Source organism: Anser brachyrhynchus (genome assembly GCF_964034855.1).
Source record: "Anser brachyrhynchus genome assembly, chromosome: 6".
Taxonomy (NCBI): Eukaryota; Metazoa; Chordata; class Aves; order Anseriformes; family Anatidae; genus Anser; species Anser brachyrhynchus.
In genome coordinates this window covers 15,920,642-15,938,375 of record NC_137700.1, presented here as the reverse complement: position 1 = coordinate 15,938,375, position 17,734 = coordinate 15,920,642, and the positions used below count along the sequence as shown (strand labels likewise).

General features: G+C 40.0%; 1 protein-coding gene across 1 annotated transcript in view; it reads left to right on the top strand.

Annotated features, from left to right (window-relative positions):
* The window catches only part of LOC308197454 (uncharacterized protein), a 557,403-nt gene that overhangs the window by 68,825 nt on the left and 470,844 nt on the right, over nucleotides 1–17,734 (top strand). The window contains exons 9-10 of the mRNA XM_080597940.1: nucleotides 1,724–1,890; nucleotides 2,326–2,454. The gene's annotated coding sequence lies outside the window, so the exon portion shown is untranslated. The remainder of the gene's footprint in view (nucleotides 1–1,723; nucleotides 1,891–2,325; nucleotides 2,455–17,734) is intronic.

Below are 17,734 nucleotides of genomic sequence, written 5' to 3'. Positions count from 1 at the left end.
GTGTGGAATATGTTTGACTAAGATTGTCATGATTGTTGTTAATCTTCAGTCATTTTTTCACTCCAGAAATAAGGGTCAGGTTTAATCCAGAGCTGGCACATGGGGAAGGCTAAATGCTGTGAGAGAAGGGGCGAAGTTCTAATAGCGATAGCGTGCTTTCATGAGATGGGAGGGAAGCTGATTTCACTTTTTAAAAAAGAGAGGACAAGGATAAATGATCACAGCATTAACTGATTTGTAAGCTGTTTTTTACTAAAGAAGCAAATTGTTTTGGTAACTAACATGTGATACAAAATGTCATCTGCTCCAATCTTATTTTTGCTCATACTCACGGGGCTTTTTTAAAATTAGGTGTAACAGGCAACAGCCCATAAAGCACTGGAGATAGAGGTGAAGATTCCTGATGGAAAATATTCAGTAAATTTGGTGATTTCTAAGTTATAGATTAATTAATGCCTTCAAGACTTGAAAGAATCTCTAAAATCCAAAATTGACTTTCTTCATGCAATAATAGTGTGTTGTCTTGAGAAATTCTTCTGTCATTATTGTGTGAAATGGGATGCTAGCTGTTTCCTAACAGCCTACAGGAAAACAATGGTAATTAGAACGTTAAAGGGTCAGAGTTAGTGTTTTTTTTTTAATTTTGGAGATGTTTTTTAATTTTGGATAAACTGCTCCAATTTCTTACCTGCAAGATTTGCTGCTTTTATTTCCATAAATTATTTAATTGAATAAGATAAGATCACGTTTGTTTGAAGCAAGGAAAAAAAAACAAACAATGATCTTAATTAGGGGCAATGAGAAACTTATCTGCAATTTCTTTTGCACACACATGCCATTGCTTCTGCAAGATTCTTATAAGTTACTGTCATGAATTGCAAGATTATGTTATCAGTATCATCAGGGATCAATTTCCTGACATTCAGATTTTCTGTTGGAAAATAGGAACTATTTTGAATGGTAAATCATAGAATCACAGAATGGTTTGGGTTGGAAGGGACCTTAAAGATCATCCAATTCTAACCCTCTGCCATGAGCAGGGACACCTCCCACTAGACCAGGTTGCCCAAAGCCCCACCCAGCCTGGCCTTGAACACCTGGGAAGTGTTCATACACAAATGGGAAGTCTTTTCCTTATTCCTATTAATGATAGTGCAAAAAGAGTAACTAAGGTGACAGAACAACCTGCAATATTAGCAGAAAAAAGACAAGACTGACCTTGCCTGAGATGGTAAATGGGAATAAATGGATGGGATAAACTGAGTTTGCAAGGAGAGATCCGGGCCAGGATGGTTAGGGCTGGGGCTGGAATCAGGACGTGGTCTCAAAATCTACGTATGAGAACAGAAAACAGGGACAAACCAAAGGTCTGGAACTGGTCATGGAGCAGAATTCAAGCACCATTCATCAATCTGCTGTAAAGTAATTACAGAAGACTGCTGTCATATGCAGCAACCATACCTGGTGTCACCATGGCCCAGCTAAAAGGACCGCTCATCCAGCATGTGCTGGCAGGACCCAGCTGGATGAAACTCAGAGCCAAATGGGTCAGTACTGGTCAACTGAGTGGGAGAGAGTGGGGTATGTGAGTGAGGAGATAAGCTATGCATGTTGGGATGTAGAAATTTCTGAAAAGTGGATGGTCTATTTAAGTACGCTTCTAGGTAAAAATAACAAATTTATACTTCTGACTTTACTGTAACAGTTTTTTGTTCTGTTTCAGGGACAGAATGAGAGCGGCAGACTATGAAGTGATTAGAGACATGGCTTCCCAGGAACTCTTGAATGGACCAGTATACAGAAAAAACAGAAGTCCAAGGGGGTCATTGGAGGATAAAAATGAACCAACTGAGTGGTGAAAACATTGATAGGATTTGAAATTCACCTTCAGTGAGTAGATGTTCTTTTATTATTGCTGTTGTGTTATTATATAAACCAAACACTCCCTGTACTGATTTGAGATCAGCAGAAAGGTTTCCATGTTGCAACTACCATTAACCTGGCTAAAATTTCTGTGGAAAACAAGTGCTTAAGAACATATTTAATTTGATTGGTATTTAAATAACCACAATTTAATCTCTGACTCAGGGATCTTAGACTGTAGGACAGATTACTCCTGTGAATATTTGATCTACATTTCTCAGTGAAATGAAGCTTTGTTCATGCAGCTATGAAGCATTATTAGGTTGTAATCACACACAGAGTGGTCTTTGTTATAGAGCACTATTAATTACAAATGCTGTGCAATTTGCAGGCCATCTATTCTGACTGTGATTATGATGTCACTTGCACACCTGTGTCAAGAGTATTTTCCTCTCTAACTAGGACTCATTCTTTTGACTCAGCAAGGAGCTTCTTTTGATGGTGGAAATAGCTCATTTGTTGTCTCCATGGCTATAGAATAAGACAGAAGGGAGTGAAAACTTGGGAAACAGCCAGCAATTGAAGCAGGCGGTAAGCCCAAACTGACTGTGTGCCTATGCAACAGAGGGAGCATGTCTTGAATGTAATATGATTAAAAAAATAGGCTTAAAGCAGGCCTGTTTGCTGGTGTGCTTTTTGCACAGTGCAGTACATGTTAATTAGAGCTTTAGCGCAGCTTCTGAGCAAACATAATTTTCCCTCAAAGAGAGAGAAACAAGGAGGAGAATTTTGATGCTGGAAATAAGGTACTATGAATAAGAATCAGCAACAGTGGATTTAGTTTAAGCTGGACTGGAAATTGTTGCAGCTTTATGTTTTTTTTGTTTTTTTTTTTGTTTTTTTATAAAGGAAACCTATGTGTCAGCTTCGAGTAGTGACAGAGATGCTGAGAATTGGCATGTGAGGATAATGTGATAATATAGAGACACCAGGGAGTGTGTGTACACAAAAATGCATCTCAGTCAGGCAGAAAGCCATGCTGTGATTTCAGTAGAAAGCTATGAGAGGAAATCAATAACTTTCAGAAGGCCCCACAGTAAAGCAATAACATTATCTGCCCTTTCTTCATTCTGCTTCTCCCTTCCCCCTTTCCTCTCTTCATAAAGATACAGAGCTGCATGATCTCATATTTGAGTTTTGTTAACTCTGTGCCTCTGAGTACCTCAAGCAGTGAGGCAATTCAGGGAATACAAAGTGTCTCCAAACCAGACTGTAGGGATGGAGGGATAGGGACGTCACACAGGCTATTGGATTTATTGACAGGCTCTGATTGCCTTGGAGGCAGTCTGTGTAGCCTGCAGTCTCATGCACAGTGCCTCTATCACAACTGTGTTCTGGTCTTTAGAAAAACTCTTCTCACCGCATCTTAGTGCAGCCTTCACTCAGCTGTGCATTTTCTGATGTGTAGATCTACAGCGAGTCCATTTTACCATATAGGCTTCCATGCAGGGCAGGGTGATCTAGCTACATAGTCCCAGGTTATGGGCAGGCACAGACTTTGCAGAGCTTTACAGACTTAGTCTTCCAGATGTCTATCCATGTACTTGGCTGTATAAGCATTTTGAAATTGGGATCTCTTTTCTATGTTGTTGTGTGGTAGTTTAACACCAGTAGGCAGCCGTACCGCTCTTCTCGCTTCCCCTCTTCAGAAAGACAGAGGGAGAAAATATGGAAAAAAAACCTTCTGTACACCTTGGTGTTTGTGGGGTTGCTTCTCTCACATGTTCTCACCCCTCTCTCCCAGCTGCTGTAGCACAGCAGATTTTCCCTTTCTTCAGTGCGCTCTCCCAGAGGCCCAACCAGCATCGCTCACGGCTCGGCTCTGGCCAGCAGCAGGTCCCTTTGGAGCTGGCTGTGATCTGGCATGGGGCAGCTGCTGGCCTCTGCTCACAGAGGCCACCCCTGCAGCTCCCCCGCTATCAAATCCTTGCCACGTAAACCCAGTACATATTGTAGAAAGGTAATGTCAGCAATCCAGTGACATTAAGTAATAATTCACTTGGTTTCATTTGCTAACTATTGGCACTGAGAAACTTATGCTTTTCTAGCATAGAATTAGACTGACACAGCAGTTAGGAAAAAATTCTTTTTTTTTTTTCTTTTTTTTTTCTGACAGTTGTGATTGCTTTTGCTCTTACCCAAGAGCTCAGTTCTATCTCTATGGAAAGTTAAGAAAACAGCCCTACCCTTGGCTCATTACAAGGAAATGATTCTCATTTGATATTTTTCCATGAAGTTATTGTTTTGTCAGAGCTCAATACACCAGAGCAGGAAAGATTATTTAAAAAAAAAAAAAATATTCAGTGGAAAAACTCGGAGGAAGGAGCATTTAGCAGCATTCAGCATTTAGGAAAATCTTCTATAAACAAATACAATTTAATGACCATTTTTTCTAAGCTGTGAACTTAAAGTTCAGGCAGGCATTGGTTAGCTGGAAAACATAAGGAAAAGACTATTTGAGGTTCGTCCTCAGCTGCAATTGAGGTGCATAATATACATGAAGTACATAGAAGAAGCAGCATACTAGCAATCAAATCACTGAGTTTTCTGGGGTGCTGGGCTAGCTGGTACCTTAATTGCCTGCCAGTTGCAGTTACACCATACAGTGGGTCACTCTACCAGCTAGAGAATTACTTCAAGTACAGAAGTACCTTGACCGCAGCAAAGGCACTTGAGCTTTACAGTACCTATAGAGTGCTGGGCCTGAGTGACTAGAAATTAGTAAACAACACCACTTTCTGGTTTGTTTGTACTCTAACCAGATAGCCATTCAAGCCTCCCAAGTGCACTGAAGTGCTACCGCATCCTAGGTGGAAGACTGGAGCCTTCTGTACTAACTGATGGCTTCCTGCTTTAGCATCTAGACTTGTCATAACTTGCTGCTCTTGAGCTCCTGTAACATGAGGAAAATTACAATTTGGGAGTTATTGTAGCAGGCAACATTGCACCCTAAGGATAACACAGTCCTCTTGAAGATATTTACTTTGTTCAGGCTTAAAATGGCCTGCTGTTGATGTATGCATACACTTGGGTTGTGTGACGTTGGTCACAAACGTTAATTTGCTTAGAGCTTGATTGTAATAGGCACTATGTATATATATGGTAAAAGATGGGCTCTGTTCTCAATATTTTGCAGGTTGTATGAAAGAAGATTAACAAAGGGGTAGGAGAAGAGTAGTAGGACTGGGAAGAAAAAGTTTTTGCTGGATTTTATAAACGAAAGCAATTTCTGGTTACAAAATGGAAGGAAAACTTGTTCAGAATCTCTGAGATGAAAACTCTTCTTTTACTAACTCATATTGTGGATTGGGTCATTTTAAATGTTTTATTCAGACAACTAGAAGACTTTAGATTTTTCTTCTTTTAACATACTTAAATAGTACATTCATTTATATTTCAAGGCAAGTAATTTCAAAGCAAGGAATGTCAAGCTGAACTCTGACACTGGTGGCTTAAAAAAACAAGCATTAGCAGTCAGTGGCAGTTCTGAAATACTTAATATATTTTTTGAAATGTATCAAAGTGGATTATGGCCTTGAGGAAAAATTGTTTTTGACAATTTGTTTTTTGCCAGCTCACCCGAAATCTCTCAAGCAGATACAATCCAATTTAAAGGAAGAAAGCCTGAGACACAAAAATCAGGGGCATCAGTGAAAACTTCCCAGAACATAGCTAACTGGTGTTGGTAGGAATTGCAAAGTCCTGTACTAACTGGCTTGCCAAAGTCCCAGCTAAGTCCACAGAGAACTTAAAAGAACACCATACTTCATTAGGTGGGCACAACACTTCATTAATACTTAAAAGGAAGGTGCGTCTCTTCATAAACTGTATGTTGAAACCAAAAGCCTGTTATTTATATAACGTCAGAAACCATGAAACCATCTGTGTGTTACAAGGTAATGTGCAATCTGTCTGAATACCAATGCTGTCTAAGATGCCAATGTCCTTTATTTGTAATAGTTACTTTAACAAAAGGATCAGTTGAGAAATTCACCCGTCTGTATTTTTTGATGCTGTATCCTGAATATGGATGCAGAGCCACAACACTGCCATCCTTGCTGATAGTTGATGTTGGAAAATAAAAGTCAAGATGTGCACAGGTGTTTACAGCATCTTCCCTTGAAATACTGCCCAGTTTGACTTAACATCAAGAACAGGCCTACATATCTGCCATATCACTGCACCAAGTCAGTCACGTAGCAGTCAGAAAGAGTCATGCATGCTATCACTTGTCTTATGACAGACATGGAGGTTTCTTAGGAGGTGAAATCTTCAGTCCACTTATACCAGGTTCATTGCTTGCTTAACTTAATTGCTGAGCTGCACTGTCTTTGCTAATTTGATATTCTGTTTCTTAGAAGAGACATAGATTTCCTGTTAAAGTATTATATATTCAGCAGAAATCTCCTTTCTTCTGGACGATTCACAAATTCTTCTGTACAAAACAGTCTTTTCAAGGATGCTGTCATTTTATGCCATAACTGGCATGATTTGAATGAAATGTGTTTTAGAATTAAAAATAATAATAATAATTACTGGTTACTCCATGCTTTATTGCCTTGAGGAAGCAGAAAATTCCATCCAGAAACGTGCAACCAACAGAAAATAGGTTTATGATATTTGCCAGTTTGCCTACAAAGTTTTGATTATACTTTGAATCACTCTCTGATCTCAGATGTACAAATGTGCTGTTAAATATGGAGGGCTTTTAGCCATAGAAAAATGATAGAAGTCCTATAACTGAGTTTATACTGAAATGTTCCACTTGACACTGAATTTGCATTATCATGGTGAAAAATGTTACTTAGAAATCTACAAGGCAAAGGCAAATCATTTAACTGTAAGCAATTTACCAAAGGTCATTTCAGCATCTGACTGCAGGAAATTTCAGCCACTTACTCACAAACTAGAGTAGACCTCTTAAAGCTTATAAATATAGTGAGGTAGGGCAGACCTCTCTCCCTCAGAGTTCAGTGATGCAGTGTTTAATCTATGCTTTGCAAAAGTTGTTTTCCTTTCTTTTTAAATTGCAGTATAATCTACTTGTAATGAGCTTTGTTTTAGGACAAGTAGTCAAAAATAATAAACAGAGTAGTTTACATTAGGAAAATGCTGTATAGTTGAAAAGACCTGTCGAGCTGGTATTTTCAAAGAAATTTATTTTTTCAAACATTTTTTTTTGATGATAACTATGCTATGACTTTCTTGTTTCTGTGATTTCCTTTTTTGTTCTGAAATATTTGAGTTTGATTCATCATACTGTAACAGAGTGAACATTTGGATGGTAGATTTTCATATGTAGTATGTTTTTAATTATGAAGGAGAGCAATAAGATGAGTTAAGCACTTACAGAAGTTTATGTTGATACTTCTGGCTAATGGAATTCTTATTCTCAGATATTTTTGAGATGTTGAAGACAAATTTTAAAATCCTAGAATTTCTTCCAAATTAAACCAGTATGAAAAAAAGAGTTTTTATCATAGCCATTTGGTACAGCATGAAAAGATTGGAAAGACTTCCTGGTTTAGTAGTATAGAGAGTATCTGTTTCAGTCAAATCCTTTCCTGTACACACTGTGCTCAGCTCGGCATGCAGTAGCAGAGGGCAGATTTACTCAAATCAGGCAAGACTGTTGGGGGTTGTAGCCCCATCTGTTTATATTTTCTAGCAGGCTGCATGGGATGCAATGGAGGAAATGATACTAAAGCCCAGCCCATCTTCCCTGACCTCATCACCATGGCAGCTTCATCCAGTCTGAATAGAATAACCCCACCTGGACGAAGCACTTTTTTAGTGGTTGCTCCTTTTGTCTAGGACTTTGAGATCCCCTGAGCCAATATAAAGAAAAGTGGGAATAAGAATGGCAAATCCAATTGTAATTCAGTGAAGCAAAAATTGCAAACATTTCCTCTCTGTTCCACTGGACTTTCTGAGAACTGTCTTGGGACTGATATATATTTATATTTATGTATATTAAAAATATTTTCTGTAGCAGTAGCATATTCTGTCTTTAATCAAGATGAGGTTATACACATTACACTCTTTGCATACAAAATGAGAAATTCCTGTGTCCTTCCTAGTCTCATTGCTTATGTATTGCTTTCCTATATTATGGCATCAGTCACTCCATCTTTCTGTTCTAGTCCCTATTTCCTTCCGTATCTCCCTAAACAAAGTTCATCTTATTTATAAATGTACAAATTCAGAACTTAGGCTGAGGCTTTTATATGGCAATATTGTGTTGTCAAGAGTAGCTTCCTAAAAACATTTTGGTTGTTACCCATGCTGCCATAGAACCATGCTTAAACATCTAGAACTGTTCACTGATAGTATTAAGGGCTTGGGTGTAAGCCCTTTTGAAGGCTCAAGGCATGCTTTTAGTTAAGGAGAAATGTGTGGGCAGATCCACCTACGAACCTTTACCTGCTTCTGCTGTGCTGTGCTTTGGTGGCTGCATTGCAGTAGAGTCTGATGTGAAAGGGCCCAAGCACCATTAAAAACATCCACCCACTAGTGTGCGCTGAGGGACTTGTGTGTATGAGACAGTGTGACCCCTCAGAGGGCATCCCATCTACCACCCTCACCAAATCCCCCATACTTACCAAGACTATTCCCTTTGGCCAACCCACTTTTTTTTTTCCTCTACTTTTTTTTTCTTTCTCTGAAACAAGAGGTGCTTTCCCAAGCAGTTCTGCCAGAAAATTGGGCTCTTTCCAGTTTGGTAACAGCTGTCAGCAGGCAAGCAGCTGAGTGATGAGAGCACTAGATGAAATAAATACCTTCTTATGGTAGCTGAGGCTGGAGGAGGCTGGTTGCTGGTAAGCCTCCTGCACCATAAAGTGTGTACATCGGAGTAGAAGCCACCTGAGTATTCACAAAACATCTGCAAATAAGATAATGATATGAAACAAAAGCATGCCTGGATCAGAGTTTTCACATATTTTGACTACTTCTGTGTAGAAGATGACCAGGAGTAGTGCAAATGTGAGTCAGTTGTAGGTGGAACTGAGGGTCAGAACCACAGATGTTTTGCTGTGACTTTGCAAAATGCTGTCTATGCTTTTGCATTGCAGGTGGCTTCTTTGTTTGTTGTTAGGCTCTGCACTTCCATGTGCAATCAACTTAAAATATTAAAATGAGTGGTTAATAAGTCATTTGAGTGTTGACTTAGCAGAATCTTTTAACTTGCCGGTTTTAACAACCTGTCATAGTGATGTTCCTGGGTCTGACACCTTGATGACAAGTAATCCTGGAAGACAGGTGTGTGATTCCAGGGACCTTGGAGCACTTAACTTTCTGCTGGTGTGTTATAAATATAGAAATTGCCAGTACTAAATAGCTCTAATGTGACATGCAGCAGAAACCAGTTCACCCTAACACACACAACTCCCGCTCGTTGACATCAGGAGATCCGCATGAGTGTAGCTGCAGGGCAAGCTACAGATCTAGGCAAAATGTGGGTTTGCCCAGGTATAGGGGCTGCCTTCTCTGTCCAGGCTGGAGCACAGAGGATAGCTGTGCGAGCAGTGTGCAGGGGTGAGCGGCTTGTCCCTGCCAACCCCTGCTGGGGAAGCATGGCCTGCGTTGCACACACCTGGCAAATGCAGAGTCAGCTTTTACCCTGCCATGCAGGGGGAGAGGAAGCCTGTGTGAATGTTGGGGTAGGGAGGGAGGAATTTGGTGTCTGGAGGTGACCAAGGGAGGAAAGAGGGGTCTGGAGGAGAAGCTGGGCTGTGGGAAAACAAAAAGATTTCTTTGTTCTGCTTGCACCTATAGACCTTTTGGAGTATCCTCCTGAGAGAGTTTACAGAGTTGCAGCCTGTTTTAGTGTATCAGAGACAGTAGCGAGGTGTCTTTCATCACGTACACAATCTGGAGAGAAAACTTGTGAAAACTGAAGAGCTTTTATACTTAGAGAGTAGATCTGTCTGCACCACAGAATGAAGATATGAAGGCAACACACGTGGGACTCCTGGGCTAGAGTTAGTCTAGCCAGGGTAGGCAGTGGTTATGATGAAAGACACATCAGCGTGAGCTGTGACACATGCTAGCAACTGGAACACAAACCTTCTAGATACCAACCCCTAGCAAAAATCTGAATGCAAGTAATGCCAGTGCCTTTTTCTTTATGGCATAGATGTATGAGGCAGTGTACCAAAAAGATTGCCTGCAGTTTCTATCAATTTATCTAGAAAAAAAATACTGCTGGACCTTTGCCTGGATGTATCATAAGATAAAACAATCTGCTACATGGAAGTTGGATGCCAAAGAAACTGAACATAAAGGATACATTTTAATTAACTTCTACAGTAATTTATTGAGGAAAGTGATTTGTTGATCACTACTTCCAGTCTTTAAATAAGAATTTGTTTTGTAAGAGAGGTTCTTTTAATTCACCTGCGTTTTATTGCTTCCAGTATAGAAATTGTTGGGACAGCATTCCATGCACTCTTATGCAGACCCAATTAAGTGATTGCCAGAGTTAGTCCTACCCTTAAATTTATAGCTATCTCTGTGTGTCCTGTATGCCTTTGAATTTCCTGCTTTTGCCTGGAATAAGAAGTGTTAACACCTCTTGCTTGTGTATTTCTGGCCAAAATTAAAAGTTAAGGAATGGCATGTGTAATGAGGTATTGTATTTCATTTTAGGTCTTTTTTAGGTCTTTCTTTAGGTCTTAGACCTTTCATGTAGGTCTTTTTGCTCACTTTCTGTTGCAGCAAGGCATCTCCTAGTTCAAGTCAGGAGATGAGCTTCTCAGCTAAAACTAGAACCTCTTGATCCTTCTGCATCAGGAGTGAGAACTACGGTAGGACCAATTTTTTTCTGTCTGACCTCTTTGATTCCCCAACCCTGAAAAATTTCCAAAAATCTCTTTGTAATGCAGCTAGGGTGGGGTAAGTGTATACTTAGACAAACAGCTGGCCTTTGATTCATAATGTCATCTAGGCTTACCCAAAGCAGTCTCTGGTGTTCATGTGGTTAAACTAATTGAGAAGATTTCCCCAGTGTTTTTCTGTTCTGCCTCCTGCAGAATGACAGGACAGGGTAAGTGGCTAATACAGATGACAGATTAATAGGTTATTGAACAGGGGTTGCTGTTCCTCAGACCATTTATTTCTTATGCACTGATTCAATTAAGTTATCACTGTAAGCTTTCTTATTGATTAGTTCAGGAGTAATTTCCCAACAGATTTTAGGAGCCAGTATGTAACAGATGTTTGACATTAAAAAAAAAAAAAGAAGTTACTCATGGAAAGTATCTGTTATACCTGTGTTTTATTCTAAATATTATATTATATGTTACATAAGTCTGGTCAGCTTGTAATAAATACAACAAATGTTTTTCCACTTCTGTCACTCTTAGCTGTGTAAGTTTGCTTAAAATCAAATCAAAGTTTGTCTCCACACAAAGTAAAGAAAGTTGACTTATTTGAGCTTGTTTTTGCTGAGCAAAGAGAAAAAAGTAAGGTTTCTTCCATTTATTCTTATCAGAAATAGGAATTGAAATAATTTTTATACTCTTCTGTGAAAAAAATCTGGATTTGGATGAATTTGAGGGGAAAAAAAAAAGCCTGCTGTGTATTAGTTAACTTATGGAAGCTGGTGGTGCTGTTGCGTATGCATTTTAATAATAGGTAGCTTTGATTTTTGAGTTGCATGGGTTACCTTTTCCTGAACTTTATTTTGAATTTTTGGGTTGAGTGAACCTGCAGAGGTTTTAAAATCTGACTAGAAGCCTTTCTGAATGGTTTTCTTCTCAGCTGACGAAAATTGTGCAACGTGATTACAAAGTCTTACTGGCAATGCATTTTGGTCAGTACAGCATGATTTTCTTCTACTTTTAAAGATTGTTTTCCAGTGGAAAAGCACTTCCTAGCTGTCTTTGAAGTTCCAAGGCTGCTAATACACAACTCAATGACGCACAGCTCATGTGAGTTAGGTTAGCTATCGGAGGCCTCCAATTTTAGCCTTCTCCCACCAGGCCCTATCAGTATCTCCAGGGGGCATGTTCAAGCTGTTTGGCACCTGTTTTGAGGTAGACGGGCTGCTTTCTATATGTTATGCTTCCTGATGTTGTTACTAGAGGCACAGATTATACTTCTGTGCAATCACTGCAAAGTAAAGGTCCATATTTATGGTTTATGTTTCCTAAAGTGAAGATGCTGAAGTATACTTTGCTTGAGTTTGCACTGTGGATGTAAAACACTAGTATTTGCAGAAGAAATCATGAACTTAAACATATTTTTATATCTTGGCATTCTAGTGACTTGAATATTAATTACAAGCAACTCATAAATGCTATAATGAGCTTCCTAGCTGTTGGCCTGTGAACTTACAGTATCTGAGAAGCGAGATGTATTAATTTGGACCTGTCAGGAGTCGTAAAGGTTGTGCAGGCCAAATGCTGCCTTCATCAATTTTTGTGAGCAACATGCTTGCAGAAGATCTGTTTGCTAGGGTTGTAATTGAGATCAGAGCTTGGTCTTGCAGTAAAGAGTTACTTAACAATGCTGCTAGCTCCTAAACATGACACAAACTCACTTCAATGCTATGTTAACTTTGCAAGGAAATAGGAGTATTCTTAGTGCTATTTTTAAATGTACAAAGTAATTATTTTTGCCATTATAATAATTAAAAAAGGAGAAGCTTCTACTGAAAAAGCGGGAATCATTTTCAATTTTCTTTTTTCTAGGTGAGCTAGATAATCAGCAGGTGAAATGTTTCCCATGTTATTACTGCAGAGTATTGTCATGTCTTTGGGCTTTAATGCTGTAAATGCATACTGCCTGGCTAGAAAATAGATGAGGGAGAGAGTATTTGTGAACTTCGGTCATCCTAAAGGGCATTTCTGCATCTGTTGTACGCAGAGACTTTGGTGTGTATAACTAGGCAGTCTCTAGAATACCAGAGGGAGGAACTAGAATAATGGAATACGATGCTTACACTTACTAAAATTTAATGCCATTGGATCTTTCCCTACGTTCCCTGCTCACTGGGAAGAAGCAGGGTGTCTCCACTCCCACTGCCTTTATCCTGAGGTTCCTTCCCGTGAGGTGGTTTGGATGAGGAGAAGGCTTTACCTGAAACTTCCAGCATTCACATAGCTGGTCTTTCAATAGAACCAAAATTATTAAAATGAAGAGGGAAAAATGTGAAACTAAACCATACCTCTGCAACAATCCATCCAGACTGATCCTAAGTGAAAGCTGTCATTTGATGAACTCTGAGATTCTGTGACTCCCTGTCATAAATCTTTCACGTGCATGAAAGTCCACCTATATTGAAAGTGGGGATCAGAGCAGAATCCTAATAGTTTTTGAGCTTTTGTCTTTTTTTTTTTTTAATTATGTCTTGAGAAATTGTTGTTCTTCCTGCAACATCCAAACCATTTCACCTAGGTTTGGAGAATGGCTGTGTATAGTCCAAAACAGAGGTTTTGGTGGGGGGAGCACTATTCTGCACTAGTGGAAACTGGAGAAGGTGCCATTTTGCCTTAATTTCTTCTAAATGATGTGTTGGTCCAGAGATATCACTCCCTATTCCTAGCAGTGACTTATAAAGCATGCAGTAGAAACTGAGACCCATGTCCTGTTGTAAAGGCACTGGGATTTTTAAGCACTTTTTTTTTTTTTTTGCCAGGGGATGGCGTGAAGAGTGGACCTGCTGCTTTCCTTTGTGAATGCTGACTCTTTATTACATCCTTCCTAACCTTCATGCCTTGTTCATGGGATCTGGCTTCTCCCTGCATTAGAAAGACGGAGAACTTTCAGTTGTTGTAAATTAATTACAAAACAACCATTAGAACAATTAATCTAACATCAGCCAAGAAATAAATCATCTCTTTGGGTTCATTCCTCAAGGACCATGTGCCATTTCAGGCATATTTGTAGCTGTTATTAACAATAATCATTATCCCACAGCTGTCAGTGGTTACAGCAGTATCTGCAACCGGGAACTTTTCATCCTTGTGACAAGATGTTGAATCTAATTAGAGGAACTTCTGATTTGGTTGTATTTATCTATTGTGAAAGGAGGTAGAGGAATGAAGAGCAGTGCGAATCCATGTGATCCTGGAATGGCAAACAGGAACTCTTCCCCTCTGGGTGTTCCAGTGGCTTTATTTTTACCTTGGGAAAGCAGCCTTGTAAAACAGGTAGGTACAGGCAAGGATGTCTCCAGTATTAGTCAGAGTCCAGTTTTGGCTTTAAGCTGATTGTTATAAGCAGTTACAATACATAAAATACTCCCCAAAATTGTCTTGTAGTGATTTCAGACTTTGTTTTTTTGGAGTAAAACTTGCTTGGGTGTGAGAGGTGGGAAAGATGTGTCTTTATTCATAGAGAGGTTTTTGCTGGTTTTCTTCTGGTGAGCATACTTCAGGCTTTTGAGGCTTGAAGTGGGGCAATCTCTATGGAGTCCCACAACATAACACCGACAAAAATCTTCGGGCCGTTCCGTTAATACAGTTCTCTTCAACCATCACCACTTTCTTGATGATGTTCAAACAGCCTATTCACATCTGGGATCTTCAGCTGGGAGAGCAACAATAATAAAGTAGGTTAAAAGATGTTTGTTCATTTTTAGTTAGGAAGAAAAGAAAGTGGAAAGCATGAGAGAGGTTGAAGTATTATGGGTTGGCAGAAACTCAGCAGGAACCTCTGGTAGGAAGGGAAGAGGATGTGGATTGAAGAAACTAGAGCCCTGAGGGCAATCCTCTAAAGATGTATTAGAACAGCACTGTCAGTGATATCATCAGGATGCACAAGTCCTGCACTCTTAATTGAAAAGTGCCAGGGGTAAGGTGCTCACCTTGAAACTCATTATCTATCTAAAATAATTTCTTTCATTTGCTACTGCTGAGGACTTCTGTTTTAAGCTGCAATAAGAATTACAGCCTGAAATACCACTTTCTTGTTGGTTGGAGAGAGAGTTCCCTCAAGGGAATGGTACAGTCCAGCTAACAAAGCCTGGTTCGCTTAGGGTATGTAGTTATAATTTTTTTAATAAGAGCTTAAAAAAGGCAGAAAGAACAACTACCATTTCTGAGAACAGATTGGTAATAGAGGCATAAAAAATTCAGTGACTTAGATATGTGCAGAATCTTACACACACACAAGGCTTTTTGAATATCATTATTGATTACTGTATTTTTTTCCTGATTATTATAAAATGTGAGGAGAATTTGTGCCATAATGATGAATCTGGAATCTTGTCCTTAAAGATTAATGCAACAAGTTTTAAAACTGGAAGAAAAAACAGGACAATTTACTGGATGACAGAAGAAAACCTCTTCTCTGTCAGCTGAAAGATGAGCCCCAGGGAGGTGGTGATTCTCGAGTAATTCATATCAATCTGGTGCAGAGGAGGAGAGAAAGAGAAGTTGAAAACTGGGAGGGGCAGTAGGGTGTTACAGCTTTAAGGGTTACTTTACTTATCTCCAGGACTCACATTTAATTTGGATTTCAGTTCAGCAGTTTGCAAAATCGATGCCTCTGTTGCGATTCACCTTGAGACTCTTAGGCATATCTTCATTAATCCTGTGATTCAGGGGAAAGGCACCCATGTGTGTCTGGAGACACCCACCCATCTCACAAACAGATTATTGCTCTAATTCCTTCTGGGATCTATTTGCATAGTTATCTTAGTCATACAAAGCAGGAGCTGAGTGAGCAATGAGTGAAGTGACCTCTCTCCAGCTCTGCAGCTTCCTTACGCTGCCAGGAGTAGCAGCACTCATCTAACAGGTTGCTGTTGAGAGTGGCAAAGTAATTGGTTCAGTCAACCTGATAAATACTTCATGCTTCCTGAGCTGTGCAGTAGCAACAGGATTTAGTCTTGCCTTTTCTTCCCTTCCCTTCAGACTTGCCGGAATGCAGAGGCTGACAGAATTCTTGACAGAATGCAGTGCACGGTGAGGCAGGCTTCTCTGTGCTTGGCAGGGGGACCAGAACCTCACAGCATCCACCAGGTGCTCAGCAAGGATGAGGACTGTTGCAAACCAGTGACACTGAATAGCATTGGTGTCTTTTGAGACCCCTATTAGGCAACAGCCAAAAGTTGGAGCAAATGGCATGACTTGCTGCTCCTTCCATTTTTTCCTAGCTTCATTTCAGTATTTAAGTTGGAAACCCAAGATGCAATTTGTTGTGTTTTGTTTTATTTTTCCTGCTGTCTCTTGGTGTCGCTGAGTGGTGTCAGTGTCTGACTATGCAAAAGACACAGACAAAGTTCCTGACTCATTCTGGTAAGAAGGAGGTTGGTTGCTGCTTGATTTCACCAGCTGGAGCTCTGCTCCAGACTTCATCAATCCCTAGTGCTGTCAGTCTGAGATGGAAGGGACCATGCAGCTCTTTCAGGAACATAGTAGTCATGTAATCCATCATCTGAATACCAAGCCACTGGTCTGCTGAAAAAGGTTGATTATTGGTCCAGAACCTACTAAATTCAGTGGCAGTTTCCTTCAGCTCAGCAGTCTCTGGGTCATGGTCTCCACTGTATCAGCATTTTTAGGAACAAACCGAGTCCCTGACACTGAACTACAGGTCTCAGTCCAGTACGTTTCTGGTACTCCAAGGTTCATTTCTCCCAACATATTAAGCTTCTTCACTGTCCTTGTGACTTATTCTTGGCAGGATGAAGTTAATCTTTAAGGCTACTTTCATGAGCACCTTCACTGACGCTCAGTAAAGTTACCATTCAAGTCTGTTTTCTTTGATTGCTTTATACTTCAAAATCGGTCCTCAGCGTATCCTTTGAAATGTGGTTTTAGGCAGAATTTTCTAATATCCTCGCAAGCTGACAGGCAATTGTGGAAGGACCTGATTTTGTGAGATGCAGAGTTGTATCAGCTAAGTGCTGAAGAAAATTTCAGGCATTTTCTGTGCGCCTTCTAGGAACAAGTGCTCCCTGTAGTTTGGTTCTTCTGCACTTGGGTTATGTGTTTCTTCAGCTTGTATCCATGTCAAAATATTTTGTGTAGTTTATGTAGTTCTTCTGGAAAAAAAAAAAAAGGCTTGAAATATTTAAATAAGCTTCTATGTGCTTATTTCCAAGGGCTGGACGTAATTAACTCTTGGCAGCACGTTACAGAGCTCTGCCTGCTCAGCCAAGGGTGGCTGTAGCAAGGATTGTCTTTGGGGCTTTCTGTGCTGCCCAGAGAGCCAGGGCTTGTCCACGGGGGTGACAGGCCTTAGCACTAAGCTGCTAGTGCTGCCACAGCAGAGCACTGTCTGGGGCTGAGAAACCCAATCCAAAATGAACCGCAGCCAAGCTACCCCCATGCCACTTCTTAGCTAGTAAGACTTGCCTTTTACATTGTGGTGCATATGCAAGGGATGTGCTACGTGTAACAGGACTGAACACTGACTAACAGGTATGTCTGTGTGGCAGGGTGCAGACACACATATTTTACCCGTGCTTGAAGCTGGCTGCATGCTGGTGTGGAGGCTCAGGAGTTGGTGTGGTTCAGTGTTGCATCTGAGGGTCATGAAGGAAGCAAGAACAGTGCTGTAGCCTAATCACAGTCATTATACAATGAAAATGAAAATTACAATAATCAATTTATATTTCAAATTAAAGTCACAATTTGCTTATTTTGTTAAAGAGAAAGGTTTAAGAGATTTGACCAGAAGTATTTATAGAGAATTGTACGTCTTTAGTAGAGTAATAGGAATGTGACTGACATTGTTTTCAAATTATATAGTTTACCTTGGGGCAAGCAGCATGAAAAAGGAAGCAGCAGGAAATTGGGGTAGTGAAACTTACCAATAGTCATCTTCTGTGATGGAGAACAAACACTTGCTTAGTCCT